General features: G+C 47.4%; 1 long non-coding RNA gene across 1 annotated transcript; it reads left to right on the top strand.

Moving 5' to 3' along the window:
* The first annotated feature begins 1,734 nt into the window (after positions 1–1,734).
* On the top strand, positions 1,735–19,308 carry LOC122461855. Its single transcript, XR_006284071.1, has 3 exons — positions 1,735–5,734; positions 15,597–15,601; positions 19,298–19,308. It is a non-coding gene; the product is annotated as an uncharacterized LOC122461855 (long non-coding RNA).
* The last annotated feature ends 522 nt before the right edge of the window (positions 19,309–19,830 follow it).

Here is a 19,830-nt window from a genome sequence, read left to right on the forward strand (position 1 = left end):
GATACGCTGGTGGCCAAGAAAAGCCACCATTGCCAGGAAATGCTCTTGTGCTTTCTGCTGCTCCATGCTCAATTGCTTAACTCTTTCGGGGCGGGGGAGGGGAGGAGGGATGGGGAGGTAGGATGTGAGGGAATTTACTGAGTTGGAAAGTTGCTGTGTGTGATATGGGAATAACCCAGAGAGGAAGAGAACTACTAAGACTGACAGAGTGACAAGAAGCAGTCAAGAGTGAGAAAGACCAAGACAGAGGCATACTGCAAGGATTCATTGGGATTCCGAGGCATCCAAGCGGAGTAGCAGACAGTAGCTGACTGCAGACTCTGAATAGTAACTAGGATTTATAGAGTGCAGGGCAGTTACCTGCAATTATTTTCAGGCCACTATGTCCTTCTGGAACGAGGTTTTAAATCACGTTGCCTTGGGTGGATTTGATTTTGGAGATTGCACTCTGAGCATAGGCAGGGGGAAATACAGTTCAATGCTCTCTTCCCCCACTTCTCTAGGAGAGCACAGAATCATAGAAATGTAGGGCTGGGGGGATCTCAATGGGTTATGTCATTCATCCCCCGCGCGGAGGCAGATCTTGAAGCCTGGCTGCTATTTGCCACAAATCACTGTTGGCTTCTGAAATAATGGCCCAATAAAGAAGCCACGAGTCACCAATGCCCCCTCTCCTTAAAACAATTTTGACACCTCCCTCTTTCTCCAGATGCCATCGGCCATCACACGAGGAAACAAACTATATTCTCAACATGTCTGAGGGCTGCAACCGTACAAGCTAATTGGGCCAGATTCTCAGCCGATGTACAGCGATGTTGCTCCAGAGAAGCAGAGCCGATTCACAAGCTGCAGACATGGCTCAGTGTATCAGCTCTCCAGCAAACCTGGGAAGAGCCTGCAGACAGGCTCACTGGCTGTGTTTAGGGTTATTATTTTTTAATGATGACACACAGATTTCCCCCAAGTTAAGACTGAGCAGAATTGGCCCAGGAGAGCCCTCCCCGGCTGTGCATTGGCCTAGGGGTGAGCGTTACATCCCAGCCACACTAGCATTTCCTTGGTTAAGCTTTTAAGCTTCTATTTGAATTTTAGCTGTAAAACACTGAACCGATTACAAAAAACCTTCCTTAATCCAGAGGGGAGAGCCTGATGAATATTTCAGCTGGCCCCACCATTCCTGCTTTACTCTCTATAAAACCTGCTGCACCATCCTGCCTTCTCCCACAACATGCAGTAAGTCGAGGCCCAATTCTGCCCGATGCCACAAGACGCCTGCCTAGGGTGCTGAGCTCCTTTGAATCAACAGGCATTAAGGGCATCCAACACCTTCAAGGAGACACTCAGCCCCTCGCAGGATCAAAAGCTAAGTCTGCCTCCCATTTTTGGTCACTCAAGCTTAACTGGGCTGTTGTGTTGTCGTGCCAGCCAGTTCTTTGAGGTAAGAGGCTGAGTCAAGAGAGAGGGAGAGGAAATTGCTGCAGGAGGGATTAATGGGGGAGAGAGCCCAAAACTGGACAAAGGAGGGAGAACTAGGAGGAGGGAGCTGAGGCAGGGATGCAGCACCTGTAGCCCCAGGCAGGGATGTGCCAAATGTGCCAGTTTGACTGCCTCTAGCACTGGTCAGACACAGAGAGGGGCTGTCTTTGTGTCCCCGGTTGGGCTATTGCAGTAATAACAATAATACACTGAGCCCCGTTAAGGTTGAGCAAATTCTGTCTGGTGTGGGGGTGTCTTTCTAGCGGTTTCTTGCCCTCCCCTCGCTGCTCCTTTCCCACCCAGCCCCAGTGCCACCTTCACTCACGGTGGTGAGCATTCTATCACGTGAGTAGCGCCATTAAAGTCAAGGGGATGGGTTGTGTGAGTCCCCACCGACATGAGTAAGGCGTGGAGCTATCCAGCCCTGCTGCTGGCTCTGTCCTCAACTAGTGCGGGGAGGAGGTGAAACGTGTGGAAATGCTCCACAGTAAGCAGCCTGCACATGGCCAGTGGGCAGATGCCCTGAAGACTTCTAGTGTACCGGAGACAGGCAGAGACAGCAGAGTCCTCCGCTGCCAGTCTAGGCACAAGACAAGGTTACAAGAGCAATTCCAAGCCAGCCGTGCCCTGGAGTTGGGAGCCAGTCACCAGGCAAGATCCATGCTGGGACAGCCACCCTTCAGGTACTGTTTGAAACAGGTAAGCTCCGTGGTGACAGCCAATTCTAGTTCACAAGAGAACATGGGAGGCCTCTTCCACAGGACGCCAAAGACCAGCCCAATCGGCAGCATGGATGGGTGGGAGACGCATGCCCACAACAACAACTATATTGGCAGACGAATACTACCACATCCAGGCAAAGTGAGCCCAAGGCAGCTCCCAGCCAGATTCCGCCACCCCCACAGGCAGCAATGAGCAGCAGCCAGATCCTACTCAGGAGACACAGCAAACCAAAGAGTCTGTGTCCAAAGGCTACAAAGGAAGGGGCAGATGTGGGCAGATACTGATGCCATGACAGTCTCAGCAGCCATTGGGAGCTTGATAGAATGCTACACGGTGATAGAGGAGAGCCGCTCCCCCACCTCCTACTGAGGAGAACTGGGCAGGGGTGGATTATTCATTTCCCTGTGAAACATTTAAATGAAAATTAATATTTTTTTGTTTTCAGCTCCATTTTTCTTTTTTTTCCAGGTTTTCATCAAAAAAACCCAAATCTTAGATAGAAATTTATTTTTTTTCCCCACAAAAACTTCCATTTCACAAGAAAGCCATTTTCCATCAAAAACAAAAGGACAATAACAAAAACCCAAACAAGCAAAACAAAGTTTTGGTGAGAAATTCTCACCCAGCTCTACCTCTGACAGCATGTGATTGATACAATGGTTTTCTGGTGGGGCTGCGTTATCATAGCTAGACCCGCCAGTGATGGGGTTTGTACCCCACACAGGCCCTGAAAGGATTCCTGAGAGGCCAATTAACAAACCTGGCAGCACCTGTGAGAGAGAGTGAAAGCCAGGCTTAATTGATAATGAAGCTCAGCTGAGGAGGGGCTGGGTAGTGATTATAAAACCAGGAAGTTTGTAGCAGAAAGGGGTTGCAGGGAGGGACTCTGTAGTCACTCTTTCAGGGCTAGATGAGGTAGGAAGTGGTCCAGGGAGGCAGCAGGGCATAGACCATGGCTGACATCTCTGGGATCCCTGGGCTGGAACACAGAGCAGTGGGAGGTTCCAAGGAAGGTGGGGTGAAACCTGATGAGGTAAGGGTTTAAGAACCATAGAGCCCAGACAGACAGAAGACCTGCTGTAAGATCACTGGACTACAACTTGGTTGGTCTCTGTTACTCTGGAAGAGGTAGACTAAAGCCTGATCTGGCTGGAAGCCCAAGTTTTGGAAAGAGAAACCACCACATTGATGGAGCGACCGTTGGCGGGGGGTGCCATATGGGGAGATAGCTGCTACACCATGCCTGGCCACAAGGAGGCATTCCTGTGGTGAGTGAACCCCCTTACACTGCCATCCTGCCATAAATGGAGAATAAGGGAGTGTGACAGCAAATAACGGTAACCCATAGATGGAAGAATCAGGGCAGTAAGGGTGCCATGCTGTGGACAGTCCAGTGGGTGAGGCTTCTAAACAAGGCCATGCACGCTCCATTCTCTAATGCAGAGACATGTATGCAGAGAGCACAGAAACAAGGCAGCTTAGCACACGGTCGGGCACATTGTCCCTCAGCGATGGTGGCCCAGATGTCAGCAGATACAGACACATGCACAGTTCCCTAGAGCAGTGAAGCAGAAAAACCAGCCCCAGTTTGGGACATTCTGAGCAGGGAGATGCTTCACACTCAGTGAAGATGAACAAGAAGAAGTAGAATGACCCATGCCTAGAGGATTGCCAACAGTCCGGAAGCCACATGGTCAGCTGATATAAATTGGCATAGCTCCACTGGTCAATGGGGTTATGATGATTCCATCAACTGAGAATCTGGGCCGGATCTGCCTAGGTATTCTCACAACCCCCAGCTCCGTAGTATCTGAGCACCGCAGGCTGGACATCACAGCCATCTAGTCATGAGGCACTAACTTATGAGAACTGAGCGAGGGCATCCAAAGGCTTTATAGAAAAACCTGTGCTTAGTTGGAGCTCAATCCATTCAGAAATGCTCTGGATTGGTGTATCAGACTCCTCAGCAAAGGGGATTGTACCGCACCAGCAATGTCAAATGCTATTATCCTGCATGAAAGTAGGCATGCAATGGGGACATTTGAATCGAGCCCTTGTTCAACCTGCAAATACGCTAAAGCTACGCTGGTTTTATGGGCTCACTATACAGACTTGAGATACCATTACACAAATGGCATTTTACTTTTATTCTCCACCGTCGGGAAAGCCCACTCATCGCTGCATTACTGGCATTATTCGTTTACCATCAAGGCTATTTTCTTCTCTGGTGGAAAAAGCCAAACAGATGGTGTCCCTCTCCTTTCTCCACCACAGCAGGAGAGAACAAGAGAGGTGAAAATGAGACATGGAAGGGACTATGAGGAGCTTGGCATGTGACACAATGAGCTGTTGCAGAGGGCCATTTATGGAGCTATGTTCATATCAGGGCTGGGTAATGCATTAAGTGAATTGGGGGGTCTATCATTTGAGGCTGGGCTTTGCACAAAGGGAATTAGGCACTGCAGTCCCATTGATTAAGGCTTCTTTGAAAATCCCAGCTTAGTACCATTGGAACACATGGCAAAATGACTACACAATCTGGGACCATTTTTTCAACAGCTCTCCTCCGGAGACAGCCAAGCCCCAACATCTCTGCTTTCTGGAACAAGTAGCCGTTCCACCATGGTCTGCTGACCGGCCCTGCTGTATATTGGCACACACAGTTGCTGGAACTGGGCCAACTTCTATCCAGCATCTTTTCTTAAACAGCCCACTCCTGGGGAGCCTGAAGACTCGCAGATGCCAGACCCTGGCAGCCTCAGGCAGGTCAGAACTGGAGTTCCCAGGCCAAATTGCAGCTCTGGCTCTCCAAATGTAGGATGCTTGAGAGATATTGAATTGGAATGACTAACATGACATGGAATAGGAGATAACTGCATTGACAGCATTGGATCTTAGCATTATATTCATATTTGTATTGTGGCAGCACCCCTCAGCTCCAGTCAGGGATCGGGGCTCCCACTGTGCTGGGTGCTGTCTGCACAGACAAACAGATACAGGGACCCTAAGATATCAGCAATACAGGTAGGATCACGAGTATAATTTGCAATGGTTGCTATATAACCATTATAGGGATCTAGGCCTGGATTAGTGGTGGGTTGGGTTTGGCAGGTTAAGATGGTCGTGCATTGACAAATCTGTGTGTGCAAAGCTCCCATCACACCTATCCACAGCATCAGCCCTTCCTTCTCACAAGTATTTTATCCACCCGCAGATTGTTTTTAAGACAGATAAATCATACCAGAGGTATTATCTGCTTGTCGTATTTTCCTTCAGACTATGTATTCATTGTCACTTGTCATTGTTTCCTAGTGTTCTGCATCAGGATAGATTGTTTTCTGGGTTGGAGAGATGTCAGCTAATGTAGATTGACAATCTAGGGGTTCTCACAACAAAATTTTTGGCAGCCTCAGAGCACGGCCACCAACTCTTGCTGGTGGCCACTCTGAGAATTTTTCCTAAAATACGTAATTAACTTTAGGAAAAAACAATCAATATGCACATAGACAAGTCCAGGTCATTGTAATTTATTGATGTAGTAAGAAGGGCATAGGATGAAGAGCTCCGCATTTAGCGCACCCAGACTTTGCTCCTATTCTTGTGCTCGAAGCATGTCACAGAGCTGGAGCCCCTCACTCTGCCGGGGAGCCGACAACCCTCCAGCAGCCTGGATCCATTGAGTTGCTGCAGTAGCTACAGCCACTGTAAGCAGCGAGTGTGGCCCCAGGCAAGGGAAGCACTGACCTGTCTCTGTCCCTGCCTCCTGCACCCCTTCAGCAAGAGCCCGTCCCAAGGAAGGTGGGTCGGGAACTCCTCGGCCACTTGCACAGACGCAGGCTTCTCCAGCCCAAGCCAGGCGGGAGTGGGGAAGCTGCCCAGGGAGTGCCCCAGTGATCAAACACTGCAGCGATCTCCACTGACAAGAGCTGTCTCTGGTGCCCACACACCAGCCCCGCATTCTCCAGAGGCACTGCCCGGAGCCTTTAAGAAGCCTACGTGGTGCAGGATGCCGATCCCTGCTGGCAGCACCAGTGCAAACACCAAGGCAGAGCATCTCGCTGCCCTGGGTAACAGCTATTCAGGAGCAACAGCTGGGCGCTGCATGAAGGGGCTGCTTTGCCCCCCACCCTTCCCATCTCTGCCCCTGCTGTGGAGGCTGTCGTGGCCACACAAAAATCTGTTGGTGGCCACATTTTGAGAAACGCTGGTCTAAGAATTGGGTGTTGTCCAGATGAGATGTTCCAAAATGTCACTTCCTGTCCCATGTGTCTAGAAGATGGGCTTCTGTAGGCAGCTTTTGGGCTGGGAAGCCTTTGATGTGCTGTGTATTTGATGGCTATGAAAATGGTCCTGTGTGTGCATGTGAGAGAGAGATGGGGTTAAATCAATTGCTCTCTGCAGTCTCTGCCCTGGTCTGGCTGCTTACTGGGGATGGGAAGAATCCACAAAGACAGTTTAGCTACTGCTAGAATTGACATTGGTTGCTCCGGGGCTCTCTTAGGGCTTAGAGGAGATAGGCATTTTCCTCTGGTCCAGCTGGGCTCTGCCCTAGGAATCGTCAGTGCACAGCCGGATGCAGTGTGAGTAGGTTTTGAATAACATCACGGTTCCTTCCTCCCTCCCATTTTACTTATTATAAGCCAGATTTCTCTCTGGTCCTTGTGTGAGTGTGCGTGTTGGGATGAGAGGGTGCAAGGAAGAAAGGAAGCACAGGACCCACTCCCTCAGTGTACCCCCACTGTCCAAAATTGCCCAGCATGGCAGGGAGGAGGCGGGGCTGTCTCTCAGCAGGGGCAGTAGTTTGCATGACGCTGTGGGGCGATGCAGTGTGCACAGTCCCCCTGCTCACTGGGGAGATTGGGGAAGGACTGTGTTCTCAAAGGCATAACTCCTCCCCGACCCCATGACTGGTGCAGCTCTCCCCTGCTTTCAAAGCAGGCCTGGGCCTGAATGCCACAAGCGAGTCCTAAATACACATGCCAGCCAGATGCAGCCTTTGGGCCATGGCTGCCCCTTGCGAACTGCCACTTTCGTAGGATGGCAGGACCATGCTCTGGGAGCTAGGGCCACTTGTCCCCTTCCCAGTGCTGTGCCTGTTCTTCCCTCCCATCTCCTTCTTAAACCCCAGCCCTCAATGATACAGCCAAACTGAGGCAAAACCAGGGGCATGCCCAGAAAATTGAGCTCATCCATTAATATTTGATTCAGTGCTTTCATTAGAAAAAAAAATGAATGCCTGTCTGTTTACCTGTCTCCATCATTATATGGATGCTAGAGAGACATCCATCTAGCTTTAAGCTGAAGTTCAGTGGTGAGAATCCAAAAACATCCCTAAAAAACACAAGCTATTCCCCACAGCCATTGCTAATCTGATGTGTTTTTTCTCTATCTTACTAAGGTGAAGTGGGTGAGGTAATAGCATTTATTGGACCAGCTTCTGTTAGCGAAACGGACAAGCTTTCGAGCTACATAAAGCTCTTCTTCAGGTCTCTTCTTTCTTACCATCCTTTAGTACTTCTATCTACTTCAGGGCTGACAACTGCAAGGACATTGACTGTCACTAGAGGGCACCATCCCACCTCAAACTTCCTCTGTGCAGAATTCCTGTTATAAATATCTATACTACAAAAGGGGTGGATTGGAACACACACATCAAAGGAAGGAAAAAAAAGAAACAATATGTTTATCATCCTCCTATATCTAGCTAGAATGCTGCCTTGCCATTTATTTATGCAGCAAGTGCCCCTTTAAGTACACAAACCACAGCCACAGTAGACAGAATAGGCAGGCCAGAGATTAGTGCAAACATACTTCATCTGGTGATTTGCGTGTGTGTTGGTTGACTTTAAAATGGAATAAACCACATTGAACAGCAAGGTAGCTATGGAAACATAACCAAAATTATTCCACCACCTTTCTGCTGCACTGCTTTCTGCTACCCCTCAAACACTGTCAAGGGAGGCTAGAATATTGCTTCTTATAAATAATACAATGTGAGAAGCTGCAAACGGAATCAATGAATTAGGAATGGGGGGGGGGTGTATGTTTCAGGGAAAAAATACCCAATAGAGGTTATATTAGTTTCTGATGATTTAGCATTAGTACTGGAGTTAGTTATTGTGGTGTGTGTGTGTGTGTGCTCAACTTGCAGAAGGAGATTTTTATACCCACACACATTTTAGTGCCTAAGAAAGGAAAAGACTAAAAGGCAGGTGTGCTATCAGGAAGATGTGGTCTTACACAGCTCAATCCCAGCCTGCAGTATCCCCGTTGGCCCGTTTTGGACTCTGCAGCCCACGTGGTTCTGCTCCTGTGGCTCTGTCCTGACCTGGGCACTCTCTGATATTCCAGCCCATGATATTCCTTACTTGAATACAGCCCGCCAACGCGGCTGAACTGAGCTGTAGCATTGTGTTATGTGAAACCTACCAGAGACTGAGCTGAAAAGACTATTCCATGAGCGATTTCAGGCAGATTTTGAACTAGGGAAGATATTCTGGCCCCATTTGAAGTCAATTGAAAAACTCCCCTTGACTTCAGTGGGGCCAGGATTTCAATCTAGGGCTCTGGATGGGTTCCTAATATTGAATACTTAGGGTCTAGCTAATCTTCTAGGACTAGGTTGTGCCTTCAGAGTGAAGAGGGGAGTGTAAATTGCACCATCTCACGAGTAGCTCTTGGAGGCATTGTGCTGGAGAGATGTCTCTCTGAGACACATTTCCCTCCTGGGGTCTCCATTGCTGTGAGGGGATAACAACTTGCTACGGACCCTGTCCTAGCTACTGGCTCTTCTGCTGCTTCCCAACCACCTGCTGCAAGGTAGGAGTGGTGGATGCACACAGCCTAGATTCATACTCCTCCTTACTCATCGCTATGGGTATATAGCCCAAGTAAGAGTTTGGCCGTGGAATGCTGTTGGTATTTGTTCTCTAGAAACAAGGAAATACGTTGATGTCTGTCTTGCTTAGCCTGGTGATAATGCAGCATTTCCCTACAGGTGCACCCCATTACATCCATTGCTATGTAATGCAAAGCCAATGATTTTCAAAACAGCTCAGCACCCAGTGAATGTTCAACATGCTGAGCTTTTCTGAAAATCTGGCCTTAGAAATCTCTGTGCAGGTGTCATAACCCATCAGCTACATGACATCTTGTACTTCCCTTAAACTGTTCCACAAAGAAGGCTGTGGCCCTTAAAGAGAATTGCCCAGTCCCTGCCCCCTTCTCCCTGCATGTCTTCCAAGTGAATATCTTTCTCTACCTTTCTCACAGATCTGCTCAAATTTGGCCTAATCCTTCTCCTATTGAAGTCAATGGATACCCCTCCCTATTGACTTCAGTTTATTTCCATTCACCTCACCTGACTGACTGTTCTCCCAGTGCACTTCCGTTCCGAGCCAGCGGGCTTCATTGTGATCCACCAAACACCCATCAGATGGTAGTAACTTTCACTCACTAGTGAGCTGGTAACTAAGAAGTGTAAAGTGCTATGAAGTCATTCTCTTGACTTCAGTGGGCTTTGCATCAGGACCCTCTTTGCTGGTTTCAAGCCCATAAGCCACTTAGTCCTCCAGCTTCAGGATTTTGTGGTTGCTGTTATTAAGCCTGGAACTTTCAAAGGGACCTAAGGAGTTATGCCGTCAGGTCCAGATTTCCAAAGGTATTTAGGTACCTAAAGATGCAGGTAGGCACCTAGTGGGATCTACAAAAAGACCCAAACAGATTAGGTGTCTAACTCATTTAGGCACCTAGACGGATTTGCAAAAGCACCTACCTGCTTCTTTAGGTGCCTAAATACCTTTGGAAATCTGACCTTCAACTAAATTTCAATTGAATTTGGGCATCTAACTCCCTTAGGCTTCTCTGAAAACACCAGCCTAATTTAGGAGCAAAGGCACCCAAATAAAGATTCCCTGTGTGGCAGATCATTGTGCTGTCACTAGAGATCCATGCCAGCACAGAGCCACTGGCCTCCTGGACAACACAGTTCACAGCAGGGATGTCTAGCAGCGGCACAAGACAGTGCCAGAAGATCATGCCTTGGAGATATTTGTAAAGTGGATATTTACACAGCTGATGAGCAACAATGAAAGGGTTAAGAGACGGCTGGTCTGCGGCATCTCTAGTGCCCTCTAGCTAGCTCGGCTTTTTGAGAGCTACCAGAACCAGTTGAGTGAAGCTGTATTGGACGTGAATATTTTCTCCTTTAAAATATAGTTACAACTAGCCCCTTGCTCACCATGCAAGGGGCTAGTTGTAACCCCTTTGAAGTTTAGAGATCATGGCCCCTTTAAATCTTTTTCCTAAGTGGGGAGGAGGAGCAGCGAGAGAAAGGAGGGAAACTCTAGGGTGTGGCTCTGGAGTTCTAGAGAGAAGGGCTGCAGCCCGCAGGCCCTTGCAAAGTGAAGCAGCAGAGAACCTGCCTGAAGCCTGGGAAGGACAGAGTGGCTGATCGGGGACACCCCAGGACAGGAGCCAGGAGGAGCACTGTGCCAGGGGGGAATCGCCCGAGAAGGACCCAGTATCACTGCTGCCCAGAGCTGCATGGGGCTGTGAGTACTGGGGCTTGTGACTGCACTGGGAATAACGAGGGAGACTGCTAGCTAGTTAAGTGGGGAGGTGGTCGCTCTGTGTGGCTTTGCAGAGAGCGGCAGAAGCGGGCACCGGAGGGGTTTGTTGGGGAAAGTTCACTGGCGCCGAAGACGACCAGGAGCACCCAAGACTCGCCATTGAACTGGAACTCTGCTCAGGACTCCTGAACTCTGTGTGCAGACACGTTGCTCAGTGTCTGCCCTTTCAGACTGTGCTACCACTGGGCCTGTGGGACCTTGGTTTGGATGCAACCCTGTTTTACCGCTCTCCCTATATGTCCCCTTGTTGTTTTTTCTCCTCTCATCCCTCTGTAAATAAATATTTCCCTTTGTTATATCCATCGTACTGTGCCAGGGTGTGTGTGTTCACTCTGGAGGGTTTGGAACAGGTGCCCTTGGGGTGGAAAGGATTTTTCCTGCTGCCTTCCTGCGTGCGCCTTCTCATGGCCAGAGCTGCCTGCAGAGTAGACTCCATCTTGGCCACGAGGGCGCTAAAGTTACATAGTAAAGACCCATCTCTTCCTTCTGCTGGCAGAAGCCACACTGTTGGACTTGCATCAGTGCCTGATAGCGGTGCTTGTGGGCTGAAGGATGGGGTTACGAACAATCTCTCTCCATCTCACTTTAATGCTGCTTTAACAATCAGAAAAAAAACTTAACTGTCTATTGTTAAACTTTACTGTTTAATGTTTTAATAAACAGTCAAGTTCGTCCTCTGATAGTTAAATCAGCAGTAAAACAGGGATGGGGACTGGTTTACAGTATTTTGTCTGCATCACTAGCATATTAAAACAAGTTCCCTCCAGCCAGGAAGAGCTACTATAAGAAGTCAGCTGCGTCCCCAGAACATGTGGTTTCCTGCACCGAAGGCACATGGACCTGCTAATGCTGAGATCTGAATTGATAGAGGGGAGTGACCAGGGGCACACATATCCATCTGAAACATTAATGCAACCATCATGGAGATGAATACGAGAGAATGAGAGAGGAACATAAAATAAGGGACAATGTAGGGCAGGTAGATCCAGCACTGCTATTCACCCTCTCTCATAAATACACCCACAAGGAGACAGTCAGTGGAATTGAATGATAATATTTAGTATTGATATAAGGAAATCCTTGACCACACAACATACAACTAGCCTGTGGAACTCATTACCGCATGATATCACAGGTCAAGAGCTTGCAAACATTCTAAAAAGGATTGGGAATTTCAGCCATTTTGGAAGAGACAGAAACTTTGGGGCATAAACCAATCTCTAATGACTGGGGTCTCCCAATGGGCTGGTGATCCCAGAGCTGCTGACTGAAGAGTTTCTGGTACCTTCTTCTGAAGCAGTGGCTACTGACCATTGTTGGAGACTGGGTCTGATCCAGCTTGGCAGTTCCTATCTTCCTAAAGCCTAGCCTCATAATGGTACACAAAATCCTTGTTTTTTCTGAGGTGCCTTATTTTTGTTTGAGCTCATTAACAATCTCCCCTGTTGTGCCCCTAGGTTCTCCTCTATTCACTCCCTACACACTACTGCAATGATTTGTGTACAAAATATGCCTTGTGTGGTACCCTTTGCAAACTAACAACACACCGCTCAATAATATTATTGTATAATGCATATATGAATGCTGTATGTCAAATCATGGAGATTGGCTAATATGCTTTAAAGTGTGTGGCTAAAAGTTGTTTAAACCAGGGGAGTCAGGAGGAGTTGATAAACAAGTTTTTTCCAGACAAAGGAAAGAGGCCCACGCCTCAAGCCAGGGATGGCCCATATTCAGTGAGCTAGTCATGTGTATCAGAGGTTGCAGCAGGAAGGGAACTTGCTACCACCAACAGGAGAGGGACCAGCTTGGAGCCTCATGGGGGACGTCTAGACAGCAATTAAATACCCATGGCTGGCCCGTGTCAGCTGACTCAGGCTGCGGAACTGTAAAATTGGTATGTAGACGTTTGGGCTTGGGTTGGAACTCAAGCTGGGGGACCCCTGCATGGTGGCAGGGTGCCAGAGCCCAGGCTCCATCCCAAGCCTCAATGTCTACACAGCATTTTTTGAACCCCACAAGCCCAAATCAACAGACTTGGGCCAGCGGCAGCTGTTCCATGGGTCTCTTATTCCAGCGTAGACATACCTGTGATTTCCTTGTTCAGCATGAACTAATGAACTTTATCTGGGGTACTTTTCAGAAGAATCCATAGCAAATGTCTGCTGAACTATAAAGAGAGGGGGAGCGAGCCCCTAAGTTTCCTTGACTTTAAGGGGACAAAGAAACCAAGCAATGTGATCTGCAATGGGTTCTGGCCAGGCTAGCCAGAAACACGCTGGAAAGAAGACTGGGTGAGAAAAAGCATCTTGAACAAAGATAGTATCTTGCTTGATTAAGTTTGACTTTTCAATGAATGCTTTCACTTTGATTTGCTCGTAATGAACTCTACCTTTATTTCTTGGTATCACTTAATCCAGGCTCTTTTGTTAATCAACTTGTTTTACTTTCATTATAAACCATCAGGGCCAGATAGGTTCAGTAATGTGTGTGCGTCCAGTCAGCTGTTAGGCTGGAGTGGTGTATTGTCTCTCTTGAGGCAGAGAACATAATACTTTTTCTGTGAGGCTCAGTGAGAGGGACTGGACCATGCAGGAGGATGATTTGGGGGGCGAATTCAGGGCTGGAAGGGTACCAAGGTTGGTCACATTGGGCAAAGCCAGAGTGAGTCTTGTGGGCCACTGGCAGGTGGTTGGGGGTCAGAGCGCTGCACCAAAGCTGCACAGAGTTACAAGGCAGACGTTGACTGAACCCCAAAACGTCAGACCTGGATGGCTTTTCTCATTTTTAAAACTCTCCGGTCCCTCAGATGTTGTGTTCTGAATTTATCCCTGAGGAAGTCCAACCATGATGGTCTTTAGCACTTCTTTATAGTGCTAACTTCTAAAGACGTTCAGAAGAGCATATTTGCCAGTGGCGCTCTGAAATTGATAAAATTATCACACCTATCCCTGCAGTAATTTTTAATAGGTTGCTGCTGTTATTCCGACTTTCTGATGGCAGTGATAGAAGTTTTATCTCCTTAGGGGTAACTTCCCTTCGTTGTCAGTGCATACCAGATCTGCTGCTTAATAACATTTGTAGTCTGCACCGACTGTGTGCCCTGCTGAAAAATTATTAGCATGTTATCCTTGGGCAATGGCTTGTAATCTTCTTTTTATTCCACAATAAACAGTTTAGAATCCAGCCCCCAAGAGTAGAAGCTACTCCTGATACTTACACTTCCATACCTGGCCTAGCAAAGGGAGAGGGATCGGGACCTGAGAAGGCCCAAAGAAAAGGAGATGAATGGGAAAGTAGAAGGCTCTTGGCAATGGAAGGTGGGTGGGGGAGGTGTGTGATACAGGACACACCCTAGTGTTGGGGGAGGTGACACATTGGAAGGGCCCTAGAAATAGGGGAAGGGTGAGTGATGGAAGGGTCTTGCTGGGGCAAATATAACAATCTCTTATGCTAGTTGGTCTCACACCACTATCGTGTATTTCAGCCGCTCTTCCATCCTTTTGGCCCTGGATGTTGTTTCAAAGAGAACATGCCTGGATGTAGGAGAGGGAGGAAGTGTTTTCTCACTGCACACAACTGTGAGTGGGGAGCTGTCACACTGTCTGGATCGGCTCACAACTGTGAGTGCCTAGCTCAGGGCAGACTGTCAGAAAGTAGGGCAGACCACCCCCAGCTGGTGATGTGTTCTGTAACTAGATTTCACCAGCACCAGCAGAAGTTGGTCCAGTAAAAGATGTCACTTCACCCCCCATTTTCTCTCTAATATCCTGTGTCCAACATGGTGACAACTCTGCAAACAGATAGTCTGTCTCTCACTCCGATAGGGTATTGTACTGGTGCCCACCGCTGTAGTATCTGAATAGCTTGGGATGTAAGGGCACCAACATGAGGTTGGGGTCACAGGGAGGTTGAGATTTCTGAGTCACATGACAATATTCCAGCCAATTCCTGGACGAATTCACTGTGTCATGTTACAGGTATTTAGAGTCCTTCTTCAGATGTTTTTTACTCTCCCCAGACTCCAGTCCCTTTCACCCCAGATCATTCTAAATGTGGCAGAGCAGGGATTTGACTTTTGAAACTGGGTCTCACTCATCCAAGGCCAGCATCCCAATCACCCAGCTCCAGTGTTTCATTCTCTCTCTCTCTCTCTGTGTGCTCTGGGCCCAAAAAAACCTTCCTGACAAAAGTTCAGGGGAAACCAATGCATCTCCACAAAATATTTCAGCTCTGACAAAACAACCTGTTTTGCCGAAATTTCATTTATGTTAAAATGCTTCATGCACCTACCTCCGACGTAGCATACTAGACCTTGGCATACCTCAGGTCTGATTCAGTCTGGCAATTCTTATGTTCATGTTCAGTCTGTTATTTTGGGGGGAAGTCCCTGAGGAGACCTGAAATGTGTGAGGAAGTGCAGAGACGTGAGGTTTAGCCAAAAGTCAGTTCCAGGTAGATACAAAATCAGGTGCTTGGGTGTGAGGAGAAGACGTGTGTGTGCGCGCGCACGTGTGTGTGTGTGTGGTGTTCTTCACCCACAACTGACAATTCCTTTCAAATCTAGAAATATCTAAATGAATGTTTTTATCTCTCCAGAAAAACCCTAACCAATAGAAACAGCTCAAATTCCTAACATAAAAGGCAAGCTGATTTCAGTTCCACAAAGGGGATGCGTGCATGCATGAAGATTAAAGGAGGTAGACTACTGCCACTGCAAACTCTCCTGCCAGGTGGAAGGAGAAGCAAAAGCTCCAGTCCAAACAGATCAAGTGATTTTGAAACTGAGCAAAGACAAAATGGGAATGATACCAAAGCAATAAAATAAATCAATGACAGAGGTTCAAAAAAAAAAAAAAAGACAAATGAAGTTGAAATTCCTCCTTGTTTATTTTAATGTTTGGAACATTTTTGGGGTGATTTATGCCCTCCCCTCAGTATATTTTTCATTTTTTTAATATTTATTTTAGAGTTAATTGTATTTCCAGGCTTTGCAGCCAGACACAGTAATTGATCTCTGAAAAGATGGATTTGTTGCTTTGCTGAGCCTGAGTTTGACAAGCTGAGGGGAAAGAAAAGAGAGGAATAGACACATGCACACACGGCAAAAGTGGGTCAGAATTGGGTCCGGCTGGCACAGCGCCCCATGGCAGCTGCCAGGCCCATGGAATAGATGCCACTCTGGACAGCATTTCTCCTCTACCCTGACCTTGGCCACAGTTTTCAATTCCCAGCAATTTTGGCTGCTGTACTGGAGACACCGTAAAGGGGCCTGATTTTCAGTGCCTCAGGTTGGACACCCAAAATCTGAGGCACCTGCAAATGTCGTCCCATTGCCTCCCTAGCCCCCTGCCTACCACCATATTTAAATACCCTCTACCCTCCACCTCGGAGAAGGCAGAAGTTGGCTTAACCTAAACCCCCCTGATGTTAAAAACTGGCCCCCTCTCATTCCTGCCAGCACACTACGGTCTCACTTGCAACCATCTCTTTTGTGTGTGTGGGCCTTGCCGTGGCCGTTGGCAGCCACCAGACAGCAACATAGCAGTGGGCTCCCTGAAAACCATCCCAACCCTGGAACTAGTGCAGAATGCAGCTACCCGTTTCTACGGCACTTGTAGCTGAAGGGAGCTGATGGCAGTTCTCTGCAGGCTCGAGTAGATCTTGCAGGCTCCTGGAGGCAATTCGAGGTGTCAGTGCATATCTCTAAACCACCACATGGCTGAGGTCCTGGCTACCTGAGAAATTGCCATGTGCCACTGGGAAAGTTGGCTCCCAGACCCTTTTTGGTGTTGGCTTGCTTTGTACTTCATTTCATATTCAAATTACATCACAGGTTCCAGCAATATGTTAATATGCATACAGCTGACTGGAGAAGAGAGAAAAGAAAACAGCAGCACTACTCAAAGAGAGGAGAAATCTGTTCTTTCCTTCCAAGAATTTGCAGAATGTTTTGCTTGACACCATATTTGCATTCAAGTCTGTCCTCCCAGTAATCTAGGGGAGGGGGATTACAATTCCCTTTATCTGTTACTGCTTTGTCCAAGGGGCAGCGTTTCCGTTGTTTGGATTTGGTTGGTGTGAATTGTTTTGTGGATCCAAAAGGGTAGAGATACTGCATCTTACTAAACGGATGAAAGGAAATGCTTTTTCACACAATGCATACTTAGACTGTGGAACTCCCGGACTCCGGAATTTATTGAGGCCAAGAATTTAGCACGGTTCAAAAAGGAGATTGGATGTTTATGTGGATAACAAGACTGTGAAGTGTTATAACAGTTAACTGGGCTAGATGGACCATTAATCTGACCCAGTATGGCCATTCTTACATTCTTAATAGTTAATGCTAAGATAAGTTTGGAAGGGATATTAAACTTTGTGCTTCAGGGCTTAGGTCAGTCTCTATTAGATATCAGGATGGGACCTAATAATGGGGGACAGATTATCCCAAAGCTGCTACTGTGGGTTCTCACATCTTCCTCTGAAGCAGCTGGTGGTGGTCACTTCCAGAGACAGGATACTGGACTAGGTGGACTGCAGGTCTGATCCACTCTGGCAGCTTTCTAAAGCCGGTGTCAGGAACATTGACACTATCTAGCTTGTGACTTCCCTAGTTGCTGAGGTCTGCAATTATGTTTATAGCAAGAGATGCAAGGGTACATCTTTGGAATAGCAGCTAGCATCACTGTTAGCAAAGCAAGTTTATGTGTGGGACTAGTCTGTACAGATGTAAGCTATCATTCATTTTCTATCCTTACAACTACCATGTGCTGTAAGCAGGAAGCAACTTGCAAATGGTCAGCCAAAGTGAAACGGACGTATACTAGCTGGCACATAGATCAATTGCAAATAGAAAAGGTCCGATTTACTGCTGCCTTGCCTCACCATTTGCATCTGTGCAAAGTGCGTGTCAAATGCAACCCGTCTTGTTGAGTAGCATTTCACATTCACTTGGGATGGGTGTAGATGACTAATGTGGGGAGCAAGGCAATGGACAACCAGGCCTGCTAGGTGCTTTATTGCACAGAAGATGTATACTGCCCCACACATGCATTATGTTACTTACATGGTGTCATAAATATAAAGGGAAGGGTAAACACCTTTAAAATCCCTCCTGGCCAGAGGAAAAGTCCTTTCACTTGTAAAGGGTTAAGAAGCTAGGATAACCTCGCTGGCACCTGACCAAAATGACCAATGAGGAGACAAGATACTTTCAAAAGCTGGGAGGAGGGAGAAAAACAAAGAATCTGTGTCTGTCTGTGTGAGGCTTTTGCCGGGGACAGAACAGGAATGGAGTCTTAGAACTTAGTAAGTAATCTAGCTAGATATGTGTTAGGTTATGATTTCTTTAAATGGCTGAGAAATTAAGCTGTGCTGAATAGAATGGATATTCCTGTCAGTGTGTCTTTTTGTAACTTAAGGTTTTGCCTAGAGGGATTCTCTATGTTTTGAATCTAATTACCCTGTAAGGTATTTACCATCCTGATTTTACAGAGGTGATTCTTTTTACTTCTATTAAAATTCTTCTTGTAAGACCTGAATGCTTTTTTCATTGTTCTTAAGATCCAAGGGTTTGGGTCTGTGGTCACCTATGCAAATTGGTGAGGATTTTTACCAAACCTTCCCCAGGAAGTGGGGTGCAAGGGTTGGGAGGATTTGGGGGGGAAAGACATTTCCAACCAACGCTTTCCTAATAAAAATAAACCCAGATAAACGTTTGGTGGTGGCAGTGGAAGTCCAAGGGCAAAGGGTAAAATAGTTTGTACCTTGGGGAAGTTTTAACCTAAGCTGGTAAAAGTAAGCTTAGGAGGTTTTCATGCGGGTCCTCACATCTGTACCCTAGAGTTCAGAGTGGGGAAGGAACCTTGACAGATGGTCATCATGTATCCCTCCACCCTTACAGGAAGGAGGGAAGACAAGGCAGAGCAGTTATAATCCAGCCTTTATAAACTCCAGACTTTGGGGCTTTAAGGGTATTAACGAAAATATGTCAGCAGGCTTGATTTCCTGCTTTTCAATTCCCATGGCAGTGTTCCTTATCACCAGGGTTTGGATCCAGTCCAGGCCTTTTATATTGCACTTCATGCAAGAGGCTTTTTACAAAGGCAGGTCCCTCCTTGCCCACAGATACACATTTTCTCTTTGTATCAGCTCCTCAGCCTGGCAAGGAAGAAGACTGCTGCTTCCACAACCTCACACACAAAAGATTTCCTGGTCTCGGCTAGGACCTTACTACATCTGTTTTGTGTGATGGGGCTTAGATCAGGAAACAGAAGGCCTCTGTTACCATCATGCAGGATCTCTAGTTGATCTTCAGCCAGCCTCAGGAATCAATCACTGTCCCCATCATCAGATAACCCGACTAGAAAGGTAATTTCCTTCTTTTCCTTGCCGCAGCACTCCCCTTCCGGCTATTTGATAGCACCGCTCCACATAAAAGGAACCAAGCATGTAGGAGTCGGGCAAAGGTATTTTTTGCTATAAACAAACTCAGTTGTGTCTGATGCTTCTACACCTGCTGGTGAACCAGGAACACAGACCTTCTGCGCCCTTCCCAGCCACTCGGGGTATATCTACACAGCAATGTAAGCCTAGGGTTAGTGGGACTCGAGTCAGCTGACCCGTGTCTGGGAACCCTGGGCTTGAGCGTCTATTCTGCATTTTAACCCTAGGGTAAGGATTCTCTGCCCTGTGCTCGAACCTAGGCTTTGCAGTGCACAGACCCCAGTCAAAATAACCCTGTCCCACAGGCTCTGTTTTCCCTCCTCATCTCTTACAGGCAGTAGCTCTCATGTCAGTCTTTCAAGCTTTCTGGTGTTCTTTCCCCTCCCCCCCATCTTTTCTTTACAAGTGAACACCTTTAACAAGGAGCCCGTTTTTGCTTTTCCTCAAAAAGACAGAGTGGCGTAAGGTTTGTTGGGCAAACAGTCTGGCAACCTTCTGAATAATCCTTTCTGGTGGCTGAGCTGAGGAGAAGGCCACTTTGGATGGCACTGCAGGT

The sequence above is a fragment of the Chelonia mydas genome, chromosome 9 (genome assembly GCF_015237465.2).
Source record: "Chelonia mydas isolate rCheMyd1 chromosome 9, rCheMyd1.pri.v2, whole genome shotgun sequence".
NCBI classification, from domain to species: domain Eukaryota; kingdom Metazoa; phylum Chordata; order Testudines; family Cheloniidae; genus Chelonia; species Chelonia mydas.